The following is an 18,925-nucleotide window of genomic DNA, read 5'->3' on the forward strand; positions in this document are numbered from 1 at the left end:
ACATCGAAAGAATCATCTGCAAAAAAATGGGTGCAACACGAGGACTTCACAAGAAAATGGGTGAAGTATAAGGACTTCGCAAGAGGTAACCCATGCTAGTACTACTCTCGCCCAAGCACCCTTACCTACGGAGTTCTAATAGAATCCGTTGCATTAGTGCTGGTATGATCGCACCTGTTTCATTTCGTGCTGAAAATACATACACTCCTTCTCCTTCCCTCCCCCTCCCATCAATTGTTTCCTTGTGCGTTCACACTGCACCTCTCCTTATCGTTCTAATATCGATTAAAATGCCCCTGCCTCTTGACTCACATTTGCGTATAAACCAGCGGACCCTAGTTCCAGTCGCGCGTAACGTCGAACGACCCGTCTGAAAAAAATTGGTGCGACACGAGGACTTCCCAGGAGGTCACCCATCCGAGTACTACTCTCGCCCAAGCACACTTAACTGCGAAGTTCTGAAGGGATCCGGCACATTAGTGTTGGTACGATCGCACCCCTTTAATTCCGCGCTGCAAATACATAAACTCCTTTTTCTTTCTTCCCCCTCCCGTCATTTGTTTCCTTGTGCGTGCGCACTGCACCTCTCGTTCTCATTCAAATATCAAGTAAAATTCCACGGCGCCGTGACTCACATTTGCGAATAAATCTGCAGACCATAATTAAAGTCGCACGTAACGTTGAACGGCACATCTGAAAAAAAGAAAATGGGTGCAACACGAGAACTTCCCAGGAGGTAACCCATCATTGTACTACTTTCGCCAAAGCACACTTAACTGCGGAGTTCTGATGGGATCCGGTGCATTTGTGCTGGTGTGACCGCACCTGTTTAATTTCGTGCTCAAAATACATACACTCCTTCTTCCCTCCCCCCCTCCAATCATTTTTTTCCTTGTGCGTTCACACTGCACCTCTACTTCTCGTTCTAATATCGATTAAAATGCCCTTGATTCTTGACTCACATTTGCGTATAAACCAGCGGACCATAGTTCCAGTCGCATGTAACGTCGAACGACCCATCTGAAAAAAAAATTTTTGCGATACGAGGACTTCCCAAGATGTCACCCATCCGAGTACTACTCTCGCCCAAGCACACTTAACTGCAGAGTTATGATGGGATCCAGTGCATTAGTGCTGGTATGATGCCACTTGTATAATTTTGCGCTTCTAATACATCCGCTCATTCTCTTTTCTTCCTCCTCCCGTCATTTGTTTCCTTGTGCGTGCGCACTGCACCTCCCGTACTCGTTCTAATATCAAGTAAAATGCCACGGTGCCGTGTCTCACATTTGCAAAAAAACCTACAGACCATAAATCAAGTCGCGCGTAACGTCGTAAGAATCATCTGCAAAAAGATGGGTGCAACACGAGGACCTCCCAAGAAAATGGGTGAAATATAAGGACTTCGCAGGAGGTCACCCATCCGAGTACTTTTTTCGCCCAAGCACCCTTAACTGCGGAGTTCTGATAGAATCCGTTGCATTAGTGCTGGTATGATCCCTCATGTTTCATTCTGCACTGCAAATACATACACTCTTTCTCCTCCCATCCCCCCTCCCGTCATTTGTTTCCTTGTGCATGCACTTTGCATCTCTCTTTCTCGTTCTAATATCAAGTAATATGCCCCGGCACCATGACTCACCTTTGCAAATGAACCAGCGGTTTATAATTACATTCGTGTGTAACGTCGAACAACCTATCCGAAAAAAAATAGGTGCAACACGAGGGATTCCCAAGTGGTCACCCATCCGAGTACTACCCTCGCCCAAGCACACTTAACTGTGGAGTTCTGATGGGATCCGCAGCTTTAGTGCTGGTATGATCGCACCTGTTTAATTTCGTGCTGCAAATACATACACTCCTTCTCCTTTCTTCCCCCTCCCGTTATTTGTTTCCTTGTGCGTTCACACTTCACGTCTCATTCTCGTTCTAATATCGATTAAAATGCCCCTGCTTCTTGACTCACATTTGCGTATAAACCAGCAGACCCTAGTTCCAGACGCGCGTAACGTCGAACGACCCGTCTGAAAAAAAATTGGTGCGACACGAGGACTTCCCAGGAGGTCACCCATCCGAGTACTAATCTCGCCCAAGCACACTTCATTGTGGAGTTCTGATGGGATCCGGTGCATTAGTGCTGGTATGATAGCACCTCTTTAATTTTGCGCTGCAAATACATAAACTCATTCCCCTTTCTTCCCCCTCTCGTCATTTGTTTCCTTGTGCGTGCGCACTGCACCTCCCGTTCTTGTTCTAATATCAAGTAAAATGCTACAGCGCCGTGACTCACATTTGCGAATAAACCTGAGGACCATAATTCAAGTCGCGCGTAACGTCGAAAGAATCATCTGCAAAAAAATGGGTGCAACACGAGGACTTCACAAGAAAATGGGTGAAATATAAGGACTTCGCAGGAGGTAACCAATGCTAGTACTACTCTCGCCCAAGCACCCTTACCTACGGAGTTCTGATAGAATCCGTTGCATTAGTGCTGGTATGATCGCACCTGTTTCATTTCGTGCTGAAAATACATACACTCCTTCTCCTTTCTTCCCCCTCCCGTCATTTGTTTCCTTGTGCGTGTGCACTGCCCCTCTCGTTCTCGTTCAAATATCAAGTAAAATGCCACGACGCCGTGGCTCACATTTGCGAATAAATCTGCGGACCATAATTAAAGTCGCGCGTAACGTCGAGCGGCACATCTGAAAAAAAGAAAAAGGATGCAGCACGAGAACTTCCCAGGAGGTAACCCATCATTGTACTACTTTCGCCAAAGCATAGTTAACTGCGGAGTTCTGATGGGATCCGGTGCATTTGTGCTGGTGTGACCGCACCTGTTTAATTTCGTGCTGAAAATACATACACTCCTTCCCTCCCCCCCTCCCATCATTTGTTTCTTTGTGCGTTCACACTGCACCTCTCCTTCTCGTTCTAATATCGATTAAAATGCCCCTGATTCTTGACTCACATTTGCGTATAAACCAGTGGACCTTAGTTCCAGTCGCGCGTAACGTCGAACGACCCGTCTGAAAAAAAATTGGTGCGACACGAGGACCTCCCAGGAGGTCACCCATCCGAGTACTACTCTCGCCCAAGCACACTTAACTACAGAGTTCTGATGGGATCTAGTGCATTAGTGCTGGTATGATCGCACCAGTTTAATTTTGCGCTGTAAATACATAAACTCCTTCCCCTTTCTTCTGCCTCCCGTCATTTGTTTCCTTGTGCGTGCGCACTGCACCTCCCGTGCTCGTTCTAATATAAAGTAAAATACTACGGTGCTGAGACTCACATTTGCGAATAAACCTGAGGACCATAATTCAAGTCACGCGTATCGTCGAAAGAATCATCTGCAAAAAAGTGGGTGCAACACGAGGACTTCCTAAGAAAATGGGTGAAATATAAGGTCTTCGCAGGAGGTCACCCATCCGAGTACTTTTCTCGCCCAAGCACCCTTAACTGCGTAGTTCTGATAGAATATGTTGCATTGGTACTGGTATGATTGCTCATGTTTCATTCTGCACTACAAATACATGCACTTTTTCTCCCTCCATCCCCCCTCCCGTCATTTGTTTCCTTGTACGTGCACTCTGCATCTCTCCTTCTCGTTCTAATATAGATAAAAATGCCCCTGCTTCTTGGCTCACATTTGCGTATAAACTAGTGGACCCTAATTCCAGTCGCGCGTAACGTCGAACGACCCGTCTGAAAAAAAAAATTTGTGCGACACGAGGACTTCCCAGGAGGTCACCCATCCGAGTACTAATCTCGCCCAATCACACTTCACTGCGGAGTTCTTATGGGATCCGGTGCATTAGTGCTAGTATGATCGCACCTGTTTAATTTTGCGCTACAAATACATAAACTCATTCCCCTTTCTTCTCCCTCCCGTCATTTGTATCCTTGTGCGTGCGCACTGCACCTCCCGTTCTCGTTCTAATATCAAGTAAAATACAACAGCGTCGTGACTCATATCTGCAAATAAACCATAGGACCATAATTCAAGACGCGCGTAACGTCGAAAGAATCATCTGAAAAAAAATGGGTACAACACGAGGACTTCACAAGAAAATGGGTGAAATATAAGGACTTCGCAGGAGGTAACCCATGGTAGTACTACTCTCGCCCAAGCACCCTTACCTACGGAGTTCTGATAGAATCCGTTGCATTATTGCTGGTATGATCGCACCTGTTTCATTTCGCGCTGCAAATACATACACTCCTTCTCCTTTCTTCCCCCTCCCGTCATTTGTTTCCTTGTGTGTGCGCACTGCACCTCTTGTTCTCATTCAAATATCAAGTAAAATGCCACGGCGCCGTGACTCACATTTGCGAATAAATTTGCGGACCATAATTCAAGTCGCGCGTAACGTCGAACGGCACATCTGAAAAAAAGAAAATGGGTGCAACACGAGAACTTCCCAGGAGATAACCCATCATTGTACTACTTTCGCCAAAGTACACTTAACTGCAGAGTTCTGATGGGATCCGGTGCATTTGTGCTGGTGTGACCGCACCTGTTTAATTTCGTGCTGAAAATACATACACTCCTTCTTCCCTCCCCCCTCCCATCATTTGTTTCCTTGTGCGTCACACTGCACCTCTCCTTCTCGTTCTAATATCGATTAAAATGCCCCTGATTCTTGACTCACATTTGCATATAAACCAGCGGACCATAGTTCCAGTTGCGCGTAACGCCGAACGACCCGTCTGAAAAAAAATTGGTGCGACACGAGGACTTGCCAGGTGGTCACCAATCCGAGTACTACTCTCCCCCAAGCACACTTAACTGCAGAGTTCTGATGGGATCCAGTGCATTAGTGCTGGTATGATCGCACCCGTTTAATTCTGCGCTGCAAATACATAAACTCCTTCTCCTTTCTTCCCCCTCCCGTCATTTGTTTCCTTGTGCGTGCGCACTGCACCTCCCGTGCTCGTTCTAATATCAATTAAAATACTACGATGCCGTGACTCACATTTGCGAATAAACCTGAGGACCATAATTCAAGTCGTGCGTATCGTCGAAAGAATCATCTGCAAAAAAATGGGTGGAACACGAGGACTTCTTAAGAAAATGGGTGAAATATAAGGACTTCGCAGGAGGTCACCCACCCTAGTGGTACTCTCGCCCAAGCACCCTTAACTTGCGGAGTTCTGATAGAATCCGTTGCATTGGTGCTGGTATGATTGCTAATGTTTCATTCTACGCTGCAAATACATACACTTTTTATCCCTCCATCCCCCCCTCCCGTCATTTGTTTCCTTGTGCGTGCACTCTGCATCTCTCCTTCTCGTTCTAATATCGATTAAAATGACCCTGCTTCCTGACTCACATTTGCGTATAAACCAGTGGACCCTAGTTCCAGTCGCGCGTAACGTCGAACGACCCATTTGAAAAAAAAATTAGTGCGACACGAGGACTTCCCAAGAGGTCACCCATACGAGTACTACTCTCGCCAAAGCACACTTAACTGCGGAGTTCTGATGGGATCCGGTGCATTAGTGCTGGTATGATCGCACCTGTTTAATTTCGCGCTGCAAATACATAAACTCCTTTTCCTTTCTTCCCCCTCCCGTCATTTGTTTCCTTGTGCGTGCGCACTGGACCTTTCGTTCTCGTTCAAATATCAAGTAAAATGCCACGGTGCCGTGACTCATATTTGCGAATAAATCTGCGGACCATAATTAAAGTCGCGCATAACGTCGAACGGCACATCTAAAAAAAAAATAGATGCAACACGAGAATTTCCCAGGAGGTAACCCATCATTGTACTACTTTCGCCAAAGCACAGTTAACTGCGGAGTTCTGATGGGATCCGGTGCATTTGTGCTGGTGTGACCGCACCTGTTTAATTTCGTGCTGAGAATACATACACTCCTTCTTCCCTCACCCCCTCCCATCATTTGTTTCCTTGTGCGTTCACACTGCACCTCTCCTTCTCGTTCTAATATCGATTAAAATGCCCCTGATTCTTGACTCACATTTGCGTATAAACCAGTGAACCCTAGTTCCAGTCGCGCGTAACGTCGAACGACCCGTCTGAAAAAAAAATTAGTGTGACACGAGGACTTCCCAAGAGGTCACCCATATGAGTACTACTCTCGCCAAAGCACACTTAACTCCGGAGTTCTGATGGGATCCGGTGCATTAGTGCTGGTATGATCGCACCCATTTAATTCCGCGCTGCAAATACATAAACTCCTTCTCCTTTCTTCCCCCTCCCGTCATTTGTTTCCTTGTGCGTGCGCACTGCACCTCCCGTGCTCGTTTTAATATAAAGTAAAATGCTACGGTGCCGTGACTCACATTTGCGAATAAACTTGAGGACCATAATTCAAGTCGCGCGTATCATCGAAAGAATCATCTGCAAAAAAATGGGTGCAACATGAGGACTTCCTAAGAAAATGGGTGAAATATAAGGACTTCGCAAGAGGTCACCCATCCTAGTGCTACTCTCGCCCAAACACCCTTAACTTGCGGAGTTCTGATAGAATCCGTTGCATTAGTGCTGGTATGATTACTAATGTTTCATTCTACGCTGCAAATACATACACTTTTTATCCCTCCATCCCCCCCTCCCGTCATTTGTTTCCTTGTGCGTGCACTCTGTATCTCTCCTTCTCATTCTAATATCGATTAAAATGCCCTTGCTTCTTGACTCACATTTGCGTATAAACCAGTGGACTCTAGTTCCAGTCGCGCGTAACGTCGAACGACCCGTCTGAAAAAAAAAATTAGTGCGACACGAGGACTTCCCAAGAGATCACCCATACGAGTACTACTCTCGCCAAAGCATACTTAACTGCGGAGTTCTGATGGGATCCGGTGAATTAGTGCTAGTATGATCGCACCTGTTTCATTTCGCGCTGCAAATACATAAACTCCTTCTCCTTTCTTCCCCCTCCCGTCATTTGTTTCCTTGTGCTTGCGCACTGCACCTCTCGTTCTCGTTCAAATATCAAGTAAAATGCCACGGTGCCGTGACTCACATTTGCGAATAAATCTGCGGACCATAATTAAAGTCGCGCATAACGTCGAACGGCACATCTGAAAAAAAAAATGGGTGCAACACGAGAATTTCCCAGGAGGTAACCCATCATTGTACTACTTTCGCAAAGCACAGTTAACTGCGGAGTTCTGATGGGATCCGGTGCATTTGTGCTGGTGTGACCGCACCTGTTTAATTTCGTGCTGAAAATACATACACTCCTTCTTCCCTCACCCCCTCCCATCATTTGTTTCCTTTTGCGTTCACACTGCACCTCTCCTTCTCGTTCTAATATCGATTAAAATGCCCCTGATTCTTGACTCACATTTGCGTATAAACCAGCGGACCATAGTTTCAGTCGTGCGTAACGTCGAACGACCCATCTGAAAAAAAATTATTGCGATACGAGGACTTCCCAAGAGGTCACCCATCCGATTACTACTCTCGCCCAAGCAGACTTAACTGCAGCGTTCTGATGGGATCCAGTGCATTAGTGCTGGTATGATGCCACTTGTTTAATTTTGCGCTTCAAATACATACACTCCTTCGCTTTTCTTCCTCCTCCCGTCATTTGTTTCCTTATGCGTGCGCACTGCACCTCCCGTACTCGTTCTAATATCAAGAAAAATGCCACGGTGCCGTGACTCACATTTGTGAATAAACCTGCGGACCATAAATCAAGTCGCGCGTAACGTCGAAAGAATCATCTGCAAAAAGACGGGTGCAACACGAGGACCTCCCAAGAAAATGGGTGAAATATAAGGACTTCGCAGGAGGTCACCCATCCGAGTACTTTTTTCGCCCAAGCACCCTTTACTGCGGAGTTCTGATAGAATCCGTTGCATTAGTGCTGGTATGATCCCTCATGTTTCATTCTGCACTGCAAATACAAACACTCTTTCTCCTTCCATCCCCCCTCCCGTCATTTGTTTCCTTGTGCGTGCACTCTGCATCTCTCTTTCTCGTTCTAATATCAAGTAATATGCCCCGGCACCGTGACTCACCTTTGCAAATAAACCAGCGGTTTATAATTCCATTCTCGTGTAATGTCGAACAACCCATCCGAATACTAATCTCGCCCAAGCACACTTCACTGCGGAGTTTTGATGGGATCCGGTGCATTAGTGCTGGTACGATCGCACCTCTTTAATTTTGCGCTGCAAATACATAAACTCATTCCCCTTTCTTCCCCTTCCCGTCATTTGTTTTCTTGTGCGTGCGCACTACACCTCCCGTTCTCATTCTAATATCAAGTAAAATGCTACAGCGCCGTGACTCACATTTGCGAATAAAACTGAGGACCATAATTCAAGTCGCGCGTAACATCGAAAGAATCATCTGCAAAAAAATGGGTGCAACACGAGAACTTCACAAGAAAATGGGTGAAATATAAGGACTTCGCAGGAGGTAACCCATGCTAGTACTACTCTTGCCCAAACACCCTTACCTACGGAGTTCTGATAGAATCCGATGCATTAGTGCTGGTATGACCGCACCTGTTTAATTTCATGCTGAAAATACATACACTCCTTCTTCCCTCCCCCCCTCCCATCATTTGTTTCCTTGTGCGTTCACACTGCACCTCTCCTTCTCGTTCTAATATCGATTAAAATTTCCCTGATTCTTGACCCACATTTGCGTATAAACCAGCGGACCATAGTTCCAGTCACGTGTAATGTCGAATGACCCGTCTGAAAAAAAATTGGTGCGACATAAGGACTTCCCAGGAGGACACCCATCCGAGTACTACTCTCGCCCAACCACACTTAACTGCGGAGTTCTGATGGGATCCAGTGGAATAGTGCTTATATGATCGCACCCGTTTAATTTCGGCCTGCAAATAGATAAACTCCTTCTCCTTTCTTCCCCCTCCCGTCATTTGTTTCCTTGTGCGTGCGCACTGCACTTCCCCTGCTCGTTCTAATATCAAGTAAAATACTACGGTGCCGTGACTCACATTTGCGAATAAACCTGAGGACCATAATTCAAGTCGTGCGTATCGTCGAAAGAATCATCTGCAAAAAAATGGGTGCAACACGAGGACTTCCTAAGAAAATGGGTGAAATATAAGGACTTCGCAGGAGGTCACCCATCCTAGTGCTACTCTCGCCCAAGCACCCTTAACTTGCGGATTTCTGATAGAATCCGTTGCATTGGTGCTGGTATGATTGCTCATGTTTCATTCTGCGCTTCAAAAACATACACTTTTTCTCCCTCCATCCCCCCTCCCGTTAATTGTTTCCTTGTGCGTGCACTCTGCATCTCTCCTTCTCGTTCTAATATCGATTAAAATGCCCCTGCTTCTTGACTCACATTTGCGTATAAATCAGTGGACCCTAGTTCCAGTCGTGCGTAACATCGAACGACCCGTCTGAAAAAAAAAATTAGTGCGACACGAGGACTTCCCAGGAGGTCACCCATCCGAGTACTACTCTCGCCCAAGCACACTTAACTGCAGAGTTCTGGTTGGATCCGATGCATTAGTGCTGGTATAATCGCACCCGTTTAATTTCGCGCTGCAAATACATAAACTCCTTCTCCTTTCTTCCCCCTCCCGTCATTTGTTTCCTTGTGCGTGCGCACTGCACCTCTCGTTCTCGTTCAAATATCAAGTAAAATGCCACGGCGCCGTGACTCACATTTGCGAATAAATCTGCAGACCATAATTAAAGTCGCGCGTAACGTCGAACGGCACATCTGAAAAAAAGAAAATGGGTGCAACACGAGAACTTCCCAGGAGGTAACCCATCATTGTACTACTTTCGCCAAAGCACACTTAACTGCGGAGTTCAGATGGGATCCGGTGCATTTGTGCTGGTGTGACAACACTTGTTTAATTTCGTGCTGAAAATACAAACACTCCTTCTTCCCTCCCCCCTCCCATCATTTGTTTGCTTGTGCGTTCACACTGCACCTCTCCTTCTTGTTCTAATATCGATTAAAATGCCCCTGATTCTTGACTCACATTTGCGTATAAACCAGCGGACCATAGTTCCAGTCGCGCCTAACGTCGAATGACCCATCTGAAAAAAAATTGTTGCGATACGAGGACTTCCCAGGAGGACACCCATCCGAGTACTACTTTCGACCAAGCACACTTGACTGTAGAGTTCTGATGGGATCCAGTGCAGTACTGCTGGTATGATGCCACTTGTTTAATTTTGCGCTTCAAATACATACACTCATTCTCGTTTCTTCCTCATCCCGTCATTTGTTTCCTTGTGCGTGCGCACTGCACCTCCCGTACTCGTTCTAATATAAAGTAAAATGCCATGGCGCCGTGACTCACATTTGCGAATAAATCTGCGGACCATAAATCAAGTCGCGCGTAACGTCGAAAGAATCATCTGCAAAAAGATGGGTGCAACACGAGGACCTCCCAAGAAAATGGGTGAAATATAAGGACTTCGCAGGAGGTCACCCATCCGAGTACTTTTTTCGCCCAAGCACCCATAACTGCGGAGTTCTGATAGAATCCGTTGCATTAGTGCTGGTATGATCCATCATGTTTCATTCTGCACTGCAAATACATACACTCTTTCTCCTCCCATCCCCTCTCCCGTCATTTGTTTCCTTGTGCGTGCACTCTGCATCACTGTTGCTGGTTCTAATATCAAGTAATATGACCCGGCACTGTGACTCACTTTTGCAAATGAACCAGCGGTTCATAATTCCATTCACGCGTAACGTCGAACAACCCATCCGAAAAAAAATAGGTGCACCACGAGGGCTTCCCAAGTGGTCACCCATCCGAGTACTACTCTCGCCCAAGCACACTTAACTATGGAGTTCTGATGGGATCCGGGGCTTTAGTGCTGGTATGATTGCATAAGTTTAATTTTGCGCTGCAAATACATACACTCCTTCTCCTTTCTTCCCCCTCCCGTCATTTGTTTCCTTGTGCGTTCACACTTCACCTCTCATTCTCGTTCTAATATCGATTAAAATGCCCCTGCTTCTTGACTCACATTTGCGTATAAACCAGCGGACCCTAGTTCCAGACGCGCGTAACGTCGAACGACCCGTCTGAAAAAAAGTTGGTGCGACACGAGGACTTCCCAGGAGGTCACCCATCCGAGTACTAATCTCGCCCAAGCACACTTAACTGCGGAGTTCTGATAGGATCCGGTGCATTAGTGCTGGTATGATCGCACCCATTTAATTATGCGCTGCAAATACATAAACTCATTCTCCTTTGTTCCCCCTCCCGTCATTTGTTTCCTTGTGCGTGCGCACTGCACCTCCCGTGCTCGTTCAAATATCAAGTAAAATGCTACTGTGCCGTGACTCACATTTGTGAATAAACTTGAGGACCATAATTAAAGTCGCGCGTATCGTCGAAAGAATCATCTGTAAAAAAATGGGTGCAACACGAGGACTTCCTAAGAAAATGGGTGAAATATAAGGACTTCACAGGAGGTAACCCATGCTAGAACTACTCTTGCCCAAGCACCCTTACCTACGGAGTTCTGATAGAATCCATTGCATTAGTGCTGGTATGATCGCACCTGTTTCATTTCGTGCTGAAAATACATACACTCCTTCTCCTTCCCTCCCCCTCCCATCATTTGTTTCCTTGTCCGTTCACACTTCACCTCTCATTCTCGTTCTAATATCGATTAAACTGCCCCTGCTTCTTGAATCACATTTGCGTATAAACCAGCGGACCCTAGTTCCAGTTGCGCGTAACTTCGAACGACCCGTCTGAAAAAAAATTGGTGCGACACGAGGACTTCCCAGGAGGTCACCCATCCGAGTACTACTCTCACCCAAGCACACTTTACTCCGGAGTTCTGATGGGATCCGGTGCATTAGTAATGGTATGATCGCACCCGTTTAATTCCGCGCTGCAAATACATAAACTCCTTCTCCTTTCTTCCCCCTCCCGTCATTTGTTTCCTTGTGCGTGCGCACTGCACCTCCCGTGCTCGTTCTAATATCAAGTAAAATGCTATGGTGCCGTGACTCACATTTGCGAATAAACCTGAGGACCATAATTCAAGTCGCGCGTAACGTCGAAAGAATCATCTGCAAAAAAATGGGTGCAACACGAGGACTTTCTAAGAAAATAAGTGAAATATAAGGACTTCGCATGAGGTCACCCATCCTAGTGCTACTCTCGCTCAAGCGCCCTTAACTTGCAGAGTTCTGATAGAATCCGTTGCATTGGTGCTGGTTTGATCGCTCATGTTTCATTCTACGCTGCAAATACATACACTCTTTCTCCCTCCGTCCCCTCTCCCGTCATTTGTTTCCTTGTGCGTGCACTCTGCATTTCTCCTTCTCGTTCTATCTCCTTTCTTCCCCCTCCCGTCATTTGTTTCCCTGTGCGTTCACACTTCACCTCTCATTCTCGTTCTAATATCGATTAAAATGCCCTTGCTTCTTGACTCACATTTGCGTATAAACCAGCGGATCCTAGTTCCAAACGCGCGTAACGTTGAACGACCTGTCTGAAAAAAAATTGGTGCGACACGAGGACTTCCCAGGAGGTCACCCATCCGAGTATTAATCTCGCCCAAGCACACTTCACTGCGGAGTTCTGATAAGATCCGGTACATTAGTGCTGGTATGATCCTACCTGTTTAATTTTGCGCTGCAAATACATAAACTCATTCCCCTTTTTTCTCCCTCCCGTCTTTTGTTTCCTTGTGCGTGCGCACTGCACCTCCCGTTCTCGTTCTAATATCAAGTAAAATGCTACAGCGCCGTGACTCACATTTGCGAATAAACCTGAGGACCATAATTCAAGTCGCGCGTAACGTCGAAAGAATCATCTACAAAAAAATGGGTGCAACACGAGGACTTCACAAGAAAATGGGTGAAATATAAGGACTTCGCAGGAGGTAACCCATGCTTGTACAACTCTCGCCCAAGCACCCTTACCTACGGAGTTCTGATAGAATCCGTTGCATTAGTGCTGGTATGATCGCACCTGTTTCATTTCGTGCTGAAAATACATACACTCCTTCTCCTTCCCTCCCCCTCCCATCAATTGTTTCCTTGTGTGTTCACACTGCACCTCTCCTTCTCGTTCTAATATCGATTAAATGCCCCTGCTTCTTGACTCACAATTGCGTATAAACCAGTGGACCCCAGTTCCAGTCGAGCGTAACGTCGAACGACCGGTCTGAAAAAAAATTGGTGCGACACGAGGACTTCCCAGGAGGTCACCCATATGAGTACTTCTCTCGCCCAAGCACACTTAACTGCGGAGTTCTGACGAGATCCGTTGCATTAGTGCTAGTATGATCGCACACATTTAATTCCGCGCTGCAAATACATAAACTCATTCCCCTTTCTTCCCCCTCCCGTCATTTGTATCCTTGTGCGTGCGCACTGCACCTCCTGTTCTCATTCTAATATCAAGTAAAATACTACAGCACCGTGACTCACATATGCGAATAAACCATAGGACCATAATTCAAATCGCGCGTTACGTCGAAAGAATTATCTGCAAAAAAATGGGTACAACACGAGGACTTCACAAGAAAATGAGTGAAATATAAGGATTTCGCAGGAGGTAACCCATGCTAGTACTACTCTCACCTAAGCACCCTTACCTACGGAGTTCTGATAGAATCCATTGCATTAGTGCTGGTATGATCGCACCTGTTTCATTTCGCGCTGCAAATACATAGACTCATTCTCCTTTCTTCGCCCTCCCGTCATTTGTTTCCTTGTGCGTGCGCACTGCAACTCTTGTTCTCGTTCAAATATCAAGTAAAATGCCACGGCGCCGTGACTCACATTTGCGAATAAATCTGCGGACCATAATTCAAGTCGCGCGTAACGTCGAACGGAACATCTGAAAAAAAGATAATGGGTGCAACACGAGAACTTCCCAGGAGGTAACCCATCATTGTACTACTTTCGCCAAAGCACACTTAACTGCGGAGTTCTGATGGGATCCGGTGCATTTGTGCTGGTGTGACCGCACCTGTTTAATTTCGTGCTGAAAATACATACACTCCTTCTTCCCTCCCCCCCTCCCATCATTTGTTTCCCTGTGCGTTCACACTGCACCTCTCCTTCTCGTTCTAATATCGATTAAAATGCCCCTCATTCTTGACTCACATTTGCGTATAAACCAGCGGACCATAGTTCCAGTAGTGCGTAACGTCGAACGACCTGTCTGAAAAAAAATTTGTGCGACACGAGGACTTCCCAGGTGGTCACCAATCCGAGAACTACTCTCGCCCAAGCACACTTAACTGCAGAGTTCTGATGGGATCCAGTGCATTAGTGCTGGTATGATCGCACCCGTTTAATTCCACGCTGCAAATACATAAACTCCTTCTCCTTTCTTCCCCCTCCCGTCATTTGTTTCCTTGTGCGTGCGCACTGCACCTCCCGTGCTCGTTCTAATATCAATTAAAATACCACGGTGCCGTGACTCACATTTGCGAATAAACCTGAGGACCATAAATCAAGTCGCGCGTAACGTCGAAAGAATCATCTGCAAAAAGATGGGTGCAACACGAGGACCTCCCAAGAAAATGGGTGAAATATAAGGACTTCGCAGGAGGTCACCCATCCGAGTACTTTTCTCGCCCAAGCACCCTTAACTGCGGAGTTCTGATAGAATCCGTTGCATTAGTGCTGGTATGATCCCTCATGTTTCATTCTGCACTGCAAATACATACACTCTTTCTCCTCCCATCCCCCCTCCCATCATTTGTTTCCTTGTGCGTGCACTCTGCATCTCTCTTTCTCGTTCTAATATCAAGTAATATGCCCCGGCACCGTGACTCACCTTTGCAAATGAACCAGCGGTTTATAATTCCATTCGCGCGTAACGTCGAACAACCCATCCGAAAAATAATTGGTGCAACACGAGGGCTTCCCAAGTGGTCACCCATTCGAGTACTACTCCCGCCCAAGCACACTTAACTGCGGAGTTCTGATGGGATCCGGTGCATTAGTGCTGGTATGATCGCACCTGTTTAATTTCGCGCTGCAAATACATAAACTCATTCCCCTTTCTTCCCCCTCCCGTCATTTGTTTCCTTGTGCGTGCGCACTTCATCTCCCGTTCTCGTTCTAATATCAAGTAAAATGCCACGGCGCCATGACTCACATTTGCGAATAAACCTGAGGACCATAATTCAAGTCGCGTGTAACGTCGAAAGAATCATTTGCAAAAAAAATGGGTGCAACACGAGGACTTCACAAGAAAATGGGTGAAATATAAGGACTTCGCAGGAGGTAACCCATGCTAGTACTACTCTCGCCCAAGCACCCTTACCTACGGAGTTCTGATAGAATCCGTTGCATTAGTACTGGTATGATCGCACCTGTTTCATTTCGTGCTGAAAATACATACACTCCTTCTTCCCTCCCCCCCTCCCATCATTTGTTTCCTTGTGCGTTCACACTGCACTTCTCCTTCTCGTTCTAATATCGATTAAAATACCCCTGATTCTTGACCCACATTTGCGTATAAACCAGCGGACCATAGTTCCAGTCGCGCGTAATGTCAAATGACCCGTCTGAAAAAAAATTGGTGCGACACAAGGACTTCCCAGGAAGTCACCCATCCAAGTACTACTCTCGTCCAAGCACACTTAACTGCGGAGTTCTGATGGGATCCAGTGCAATAGTGTTGGTATGATCACACCCATTTAATTTTGCGCTGCAAATAGATAAACTCCTTCTCCTTTCTTCCCCCTCCCGTCATTTGTTTCTTTATGCGTGCGCACTGCACCTCCCGTGCTCGTTCTAATATCAAGTAAAATACTACGGTGTCGTGACTCACATTTGCGAATAAACCTGAGGACCATAATTCAAGTCGCGCATAACGTCGAAAGAATCATCTGCAAAAAAATGGGTGCAACACGAGGACTTCACAAGAAAATGAGTGAAATATAAGGACTTCGCAGGAGGTAACCCATGCTAGTACTACTCTCGCCGAAGCACCCTTACCTACGGAGTTCTGATGGTCCGCACTGCACTGAACCTCTCGTTCTCGTTTAAATATCAAGTAAAATGCTACGGCGCCGTGACTCAAATTTGCGAATAAATCTGTGGACCATAATTAAAGTCGCGCGTAACGTCGAACGACATATCTGAAAAAAAGAAAATGGGTGCAACACGAGAACTTACCAGGAGGTAACCCATCATTGTACTACTTTCGCCAAAGCACACTTAACTGTGGAGTTCTGATGGGATCCGGTGCATTTGTGCTGGTGTGACCGCACCTGTTTAATTTCGTGCTGAAAATACATACACTCCTTCTTCCCTCCCCCCCTCCCATCATTTGTTTCCTTGTGCGTTCACACTGCACCTCTCCTTCTCGTTCTAATATCGATTAAAATGCCCCTGATTCTTGACTCACATTTGCGTATAAACCAGCGGACCATAGTTCCAGTTGCGCGTAATGTCGAACGACCCATCTGAAAAAAAATTGTTGCGATACGAGGACTTCCCAAGAGGTCATCCATCCGAGTACTACTCTCGACCATGCACACTTAACTGCAGAGTTCTGATGGGATCCAGTGCATTAGTGCTGGTATGATGCCACTTGTTTAATTTTGTGCTTCAAATACGTACACTCCTTCTCTTTTCTTCCTCCTCCCGTAATTTGTTTCCTTGTGCGTGCGCACTGCACCTCCCGTACTCGTTCTAATATCAAGTAAAATGCCACTGCACCGTGACTCACATTTGCGAATAAACCTGCAGACCATAAATCAAGTCGCGCGTAACGTCGAAAGAATCATCTGCAAAAAGATGGGTGCAACACGAGGACCTCCCAAGAAAATGGGTGAAATATAAGGACTTCGCAGGAGGTAACCCATCCGAGTACTACTCTCGCCCAAGCACACTTAACTGCGGAGTTCTGATGGGATCCGGGGCTTTAGTGCTGGTATAATCGCTCCTGTTTAATTTCGCGCTGCAAAAACATATACTCCTTCTCCTTTCTTCCCCCTCCCGTCAATTGTTTCCTTGTGCGTTCACACACTACCTCTCATTCTCGTTCTAATATCGATTAAAATGCCCCTGCTTCTTGACTCACAAATACGAATAAACCAGCGGACCCTAGTTCCAGTCGCGCGTAACGTCGAACGACCCGTCTGAAAAAAAAATTGTTGCGACACGAGGACTTCCCAAGAGGTCACCCTTCCGAGTACTACTCTCGCCCAAGCATACTTAACTGCGGAGTTCTGATTGGATCCGGTGCATTAGTGGTGGTATGATCGCACCCAGTTAATTCCGTGCTGCAAATACATAAACGCCTTCCCCTTTCTTTTCCCTCCCGTCATTTATTTCCTTGTGCGTGCGCACTGCACCTCCCGTGCTCGTTCTAATATCAAGTAAAATGCTACGGTGCCGTGATTCACATTTGCGAATAAACCTGAGGACCACAATTCAAGTCGTGCGTATCATCGAAAGAATCATCTGCAAAAAAATGGGTGCAACACGAGAACTTCCTAAGAAAATGGGTGAATTATAAGGACTTCGCAGGAGGTCACCCATCCTAGTGCTACACTCGCCCAAGCACCCTTAACTTATAGAGTTCTGATAGAATCCGTTGCATTGGTGCTGGTATGATTGCTCATGTTTCATTCTGCGCTGCAAATACATACACTTTTTCTCCCTCCATCCCCCCTCCCGTCATTTGTTTCCTTGTGCGTGCACACTGCATCTCTCCTTCTCGTTCTAATATCGATTAAAATGCCTTTGCTTCTTGACTCATATTTGCGTATAAACCAGTGGACCCTAGTTCCAGTCGCGCGTAACGTCGAACGACCCGTCTGAAAAAAAAAATTAGTACGACACGAGGACTTCCCAAGAGGTCACCCATCCGAGTACTACTCTCGCCCAAGCACACTTAACTGCGGAGTTCTGATGGGATCCGCTGCATTTGTGCTGTTATGATCGCGCTTGTTTAATTTTGCGCTGCAAATACATAAACTCCTTCTCCTTTCTTCCGTCTCCCGTCATTTGTTTCCTTGTGCGCGCGCACTGCACTCCCGTGCTCGTTCTAATATCAAGTAAAATGCTACGGTGCCGTGACTCACATTTGCGAATAAACCTGAGGACCATAATTCAAGTCGCGCGTATCGTCGAAAGAATCATCTGTAAAAAAATGGGAGCAACACGAGGACTTCCTAAGAAAATGGGTGAAATATAAGGACTTCGCAGGAGGTCACCCATCCTAGTGCTACTCTCGCCCAAACACCCTTAACTTGCGGAGTTCTGATAGAATCCGTTGCATTGGTGCTGGTATGATTGCTCATGTTTCATTATGCACTGCAAATACATACACTTTTTCTCCCTCCATCCCCCCTCCCGTCATTTGTTTCTTTGTGCGTGCACTCTGTATCTCTCATTCTCATTCTAATATCGATTAAAATGCCCCTGCTTCTTGACTCACATTTGCGTATAAACCAGCGGACCCTAGTTCCAGTCGCGCGTAACGTCGAACGACCCGTCTAAAAAAAAATTGGTGCGACACGAGGACTTCCCAAGAGGTCACCCATCCGAGTACTACTCTCGCCCAAGCACACTTAACTGCGTAGTTCTGATGGGATCCGGTGCATTAGTGCTGGTATGATCGCACCCGTTTAATTTAACGTTGCAAATACATAAACTCCTTCTCCTTTCTTCCCCCTCCCGTCATTTGTTTCCTTGTGCGTGCGCACTGCACCTCTCGTTCTCGTTCAAATATCAAGTAAAATGCCACGGTGCCGTGACTCTCATTTGCGAATAAATCTGCGGAATATAATTAAAGTCGCGCGTAACGTCGAATGGCATATCTGAAAAAAAGAAGATGGGTGCAACACGAGAACTTCACAAGAAAATGGGTGAAATATAAGGACTTCCCAGGAGGTCACCCATTCGAGTACTACTCTCGCCCAAGCACACTTAACTGCGGAGTTCTGATGGGATCCGGTGCATTAGTGCTGGTATGATCGCACCCGTTTAATTCAACG

General features: G+C 46.3%; 5 non-coding genes and 28 pseudogenes across 5 annotated transcripts; all 33 read right to left on the reverse strand.

Moving 5' to 3' along the window:
• Positions 1–380: 380 nt before the first annotated feature.
• On the reverse strand, positions 381–499 carry LOC148258389 (5S ribosomal RNA; annotated as a pseudogene).
• A 209-nt stretch (positions 500–708) lies between these two features.
• On the reverse strand, positions 709–827 carry LOC148258390 (5S ribosomal RNA; annotated as a pseudogene).
• An 884-nt stretch (positions 828–1,711) lies between these two features.
• Positions 1,712–1,830, reverse strand: LOC148258391 (5S ribosomal RNA). The gene has a single exon (XR_015820494.1). It is a non-coding gene; the product is annotated as a 5S ribosomal RNA (ribosomal RNA).
• Positions 1,831–2,035: 205 nt separating this feature from the next.
• LOC148258392 (5S ribosomal RNA) lies at positions 2,036–2,154 on the reverse strand (annotated as a pseudogene).
• Positions 2,155–2,717: 563 nt separating this feature from the next.
• On the reverse strand, positions 2,718–2,836 carry LOC148258393 (5S ribosomal RNA; annotated as a pseudogene).
• Positions 2,837–3,037: 201 nt separating this feature from the next.
• On the reverse strand, positions 3,038–3,156 carry LOC148258394 (5S ribosomal RNA). Its single transcript, XR_015820960.1, has one exon. It is a non-coding gene; the product is annotated as a 5S ribosomal RNA (ribosomal RNA).
• A 562-nt stretch (positions 3,157–3,718) lies between these two features.
• Positions 3,719–3,837, reverse strand: LOC148258395 (5S ribosomal RNA; annotated as a pseudogene).
• Positions 3,838–4,400: 563 nt separating this feature from the next.
• LOC148258396 (5S ribosomal RNA) lies at positions 4,401–4,519 on the reverse strand (annotated as a pseudogene).
• A 202-nt stretch (positions 4,520–4,721) lies between these two features.
• Positions 4,722–4,840, reverse strand: LOC148258397 (5S ribosomal RNA; annotated as a pseudogene).
• Positions 4,841–5,403: 563 nt separating this feature from the next.
• On the reverse strand, positions 5,404–5,522 carry LOC148258398 (5S ribosomal RNA; annotated as a pseudogene).
• A 206-nt stretch (positions 5,523–5,728) lies between these two features.
• LOC148258399 (5S ribosomal RNA) lies at positions 5,729–5,847 on the reverse strand (annotated as a pseudogene).
• A 205-nt stretch (positions 5,848–6,052) lies between these two features.
• Positions 6,053–6,171, reverse strand: LOC148258400 (5S ribosomal RNA; annotated as a pseudogene).
• A 564-nt stretch (positions 6,172–6,735) lies between these two features.
• Positions 6,736–6,854, reverse strand: LOC148258401 (5S ribosomal RNA; annotated as a pseudogene).
• A 207-nt stretch (positions 6,855–7,061) lies between these two features.
• On the reverse strand, positions 7,062–7,179 carry LOC148258402 (5S ribosomal RNA; annotated as a pseudogene).
• Positions 7,180–8,691: 1,512 nt separating this feature from the next.
• LOC148258403 (5S ribosomal RNA) lies at positions 8,692–8,810 on the reverse strand (annotated as a pseudogene).
• Positions 8,811–9,373: 563 nt separating this feature from the next.
• LOC148258404 (5S ribosomal RNA) lies at positions 9,374–9,492 on the reverse strand (annotated as a pseudogene).
• A 209-nt stretch (positions 9,493–9,701) lies between these two features.
• On the reverse strand, positions 9,702–9,820 carry LOC148258405 (5S ribosomal RNA; annotated as a pseudogene).
• Positions 9,821–10,702: 882 nt separating this feature from the next.
• Positions 10,703–10,821, reverse strand: LOC148258406 (5S ribosomal RNA; annotated as a pseudogene).
• Positions 10,822–11,026: 205 nt separating this feature from the next.
• Positions 11,027–11,145, reverse strand: LOC148258407 (5S ribosomal RNA). Its single transcript, XR_015819890.1, has one exon. It is a non-coding gene; the product is annotated as a 5S ribosomal RNA (ribosomal RNA).
• Positions 11,146–11,704: 559 nt separating this feature from the next.
• LOC148258408 (5S ribosomal RNA) lies at positions 11,705–11,823 on the reverse strand (annotated as a pseudogene).
• Positions 11,824–12,453: 630 nt separating this feature from the next.
• On the reverse strand, positions 12,454–12,572 carry LOC148258409 (5S ribosomal RNA; annotated as a pseudogene).
• Positions 12,573–13,130: 558 nt separating this feature from the next.
• On the reverse strand, positions 13,131–13,249 carry LOC148258410 (5S ribosomal RNA; annotated as a pseudogene).
• Positions 13,250–13,812: 563 nt separating this feature from the next.
• LOC148258411 (5S ribosomal RNA) lies at positions 13,813–13,931 on the reverse strand (annotated as a pseudogene).
• Positions 13,932–14,135: 204 nt separating this feature from the next.
• LOC148258412 (5S ribosomal RNA) lies at positions 14,136–14,254 on the reverse strand (annotated as a pseudogene).
• Positions 14,255–14,814: 560 nt separating this feature from the next.
• Positions 14,815–14,933, reverse strand: LOC148258413 (5S ribosomal RNA). The gene has a single exon (XR_015820978.1). It is a non-coding gene; the product is annotated as a 5S ribosomal RNA (ribosomal RNA).
• A 559-nt stretch (positions 14,934–15,492) lies between these two features.
• LOC148258414 (5S ribosomal RNA) lies at positions 15,493–15,611 on the reverse strand (annotated as a pseudogene).
• A 461-nt stretch (positions 15,612–16,072) lies between these two features.
• LOC148258415 (5S ribosomal RNA) lies at positions 16,073–16,191 on the reverse strand (annotated as a pseudogene).
• Positions 16,192–16,395: 204 nt separating this feature from the next.
• On the reverse strand, positions 16,396–16,513 carry LOC148258416 (5S ribosomal RNA; annotated as a pseudogene).
• A 236-nt stretch (positions 16,514–16,749) lies between these two features.
• LOC148258417 (5S ribosomal RNA) lies at positions 16,750–16,868 on the reverse strand (annotated as a pseudogene).
• A 206-nt stretch (positions 16,869–17,074) lies between these two features.
• LOC148258418 (5S ribosomal RNA) lies at positions 17,075–17,193 on the reverse strand (annotated as a pseudogene).
• A 563-nt stretch (positions 17,194–17,756) lies between these two features.
• LOC148258419 (5S ribosomal RNA) lies at positions 17,757–17,875 on the reverse strand (annotated as a pseudogene).
• Positions 17,876–18,435: 560 nt separating this feature from the next.
• Positions 18,436–18,554, reverse strand: LOC148258420 (5S ribosomal RNA). Its single transcript, XR_015820646.1, has one exon. It is a non-coding gene; the product is annotated as a 5S ribosomal RNA (ribosomal RNA).
• A 239-nt stretch (positions 18,555–18,793) lies between these two features.
• On the reverse strand, positions 18,794–18,912 carry LOC148258421 (5S ribosomal RNA; annotated as a pseudogene).
• Positions 18,913–18,925: the final 13 nt, after the last annotated feature.

The sequence above is a fragment of the Carica papaya genome, chromosome 5 (genome assembly GCF_054855325.1).
Source record: "Carica papaya isolate Zhongbai chromosome 5, ASM5485532v1, whole genome shotgun sequence".
NCBI classification, from domain to species: Eukaryota; Viridiplantae; Streptophyta; class Magnoliopsida; order Brassicales; family Caricaceae; genus Carica; species Carica papaya.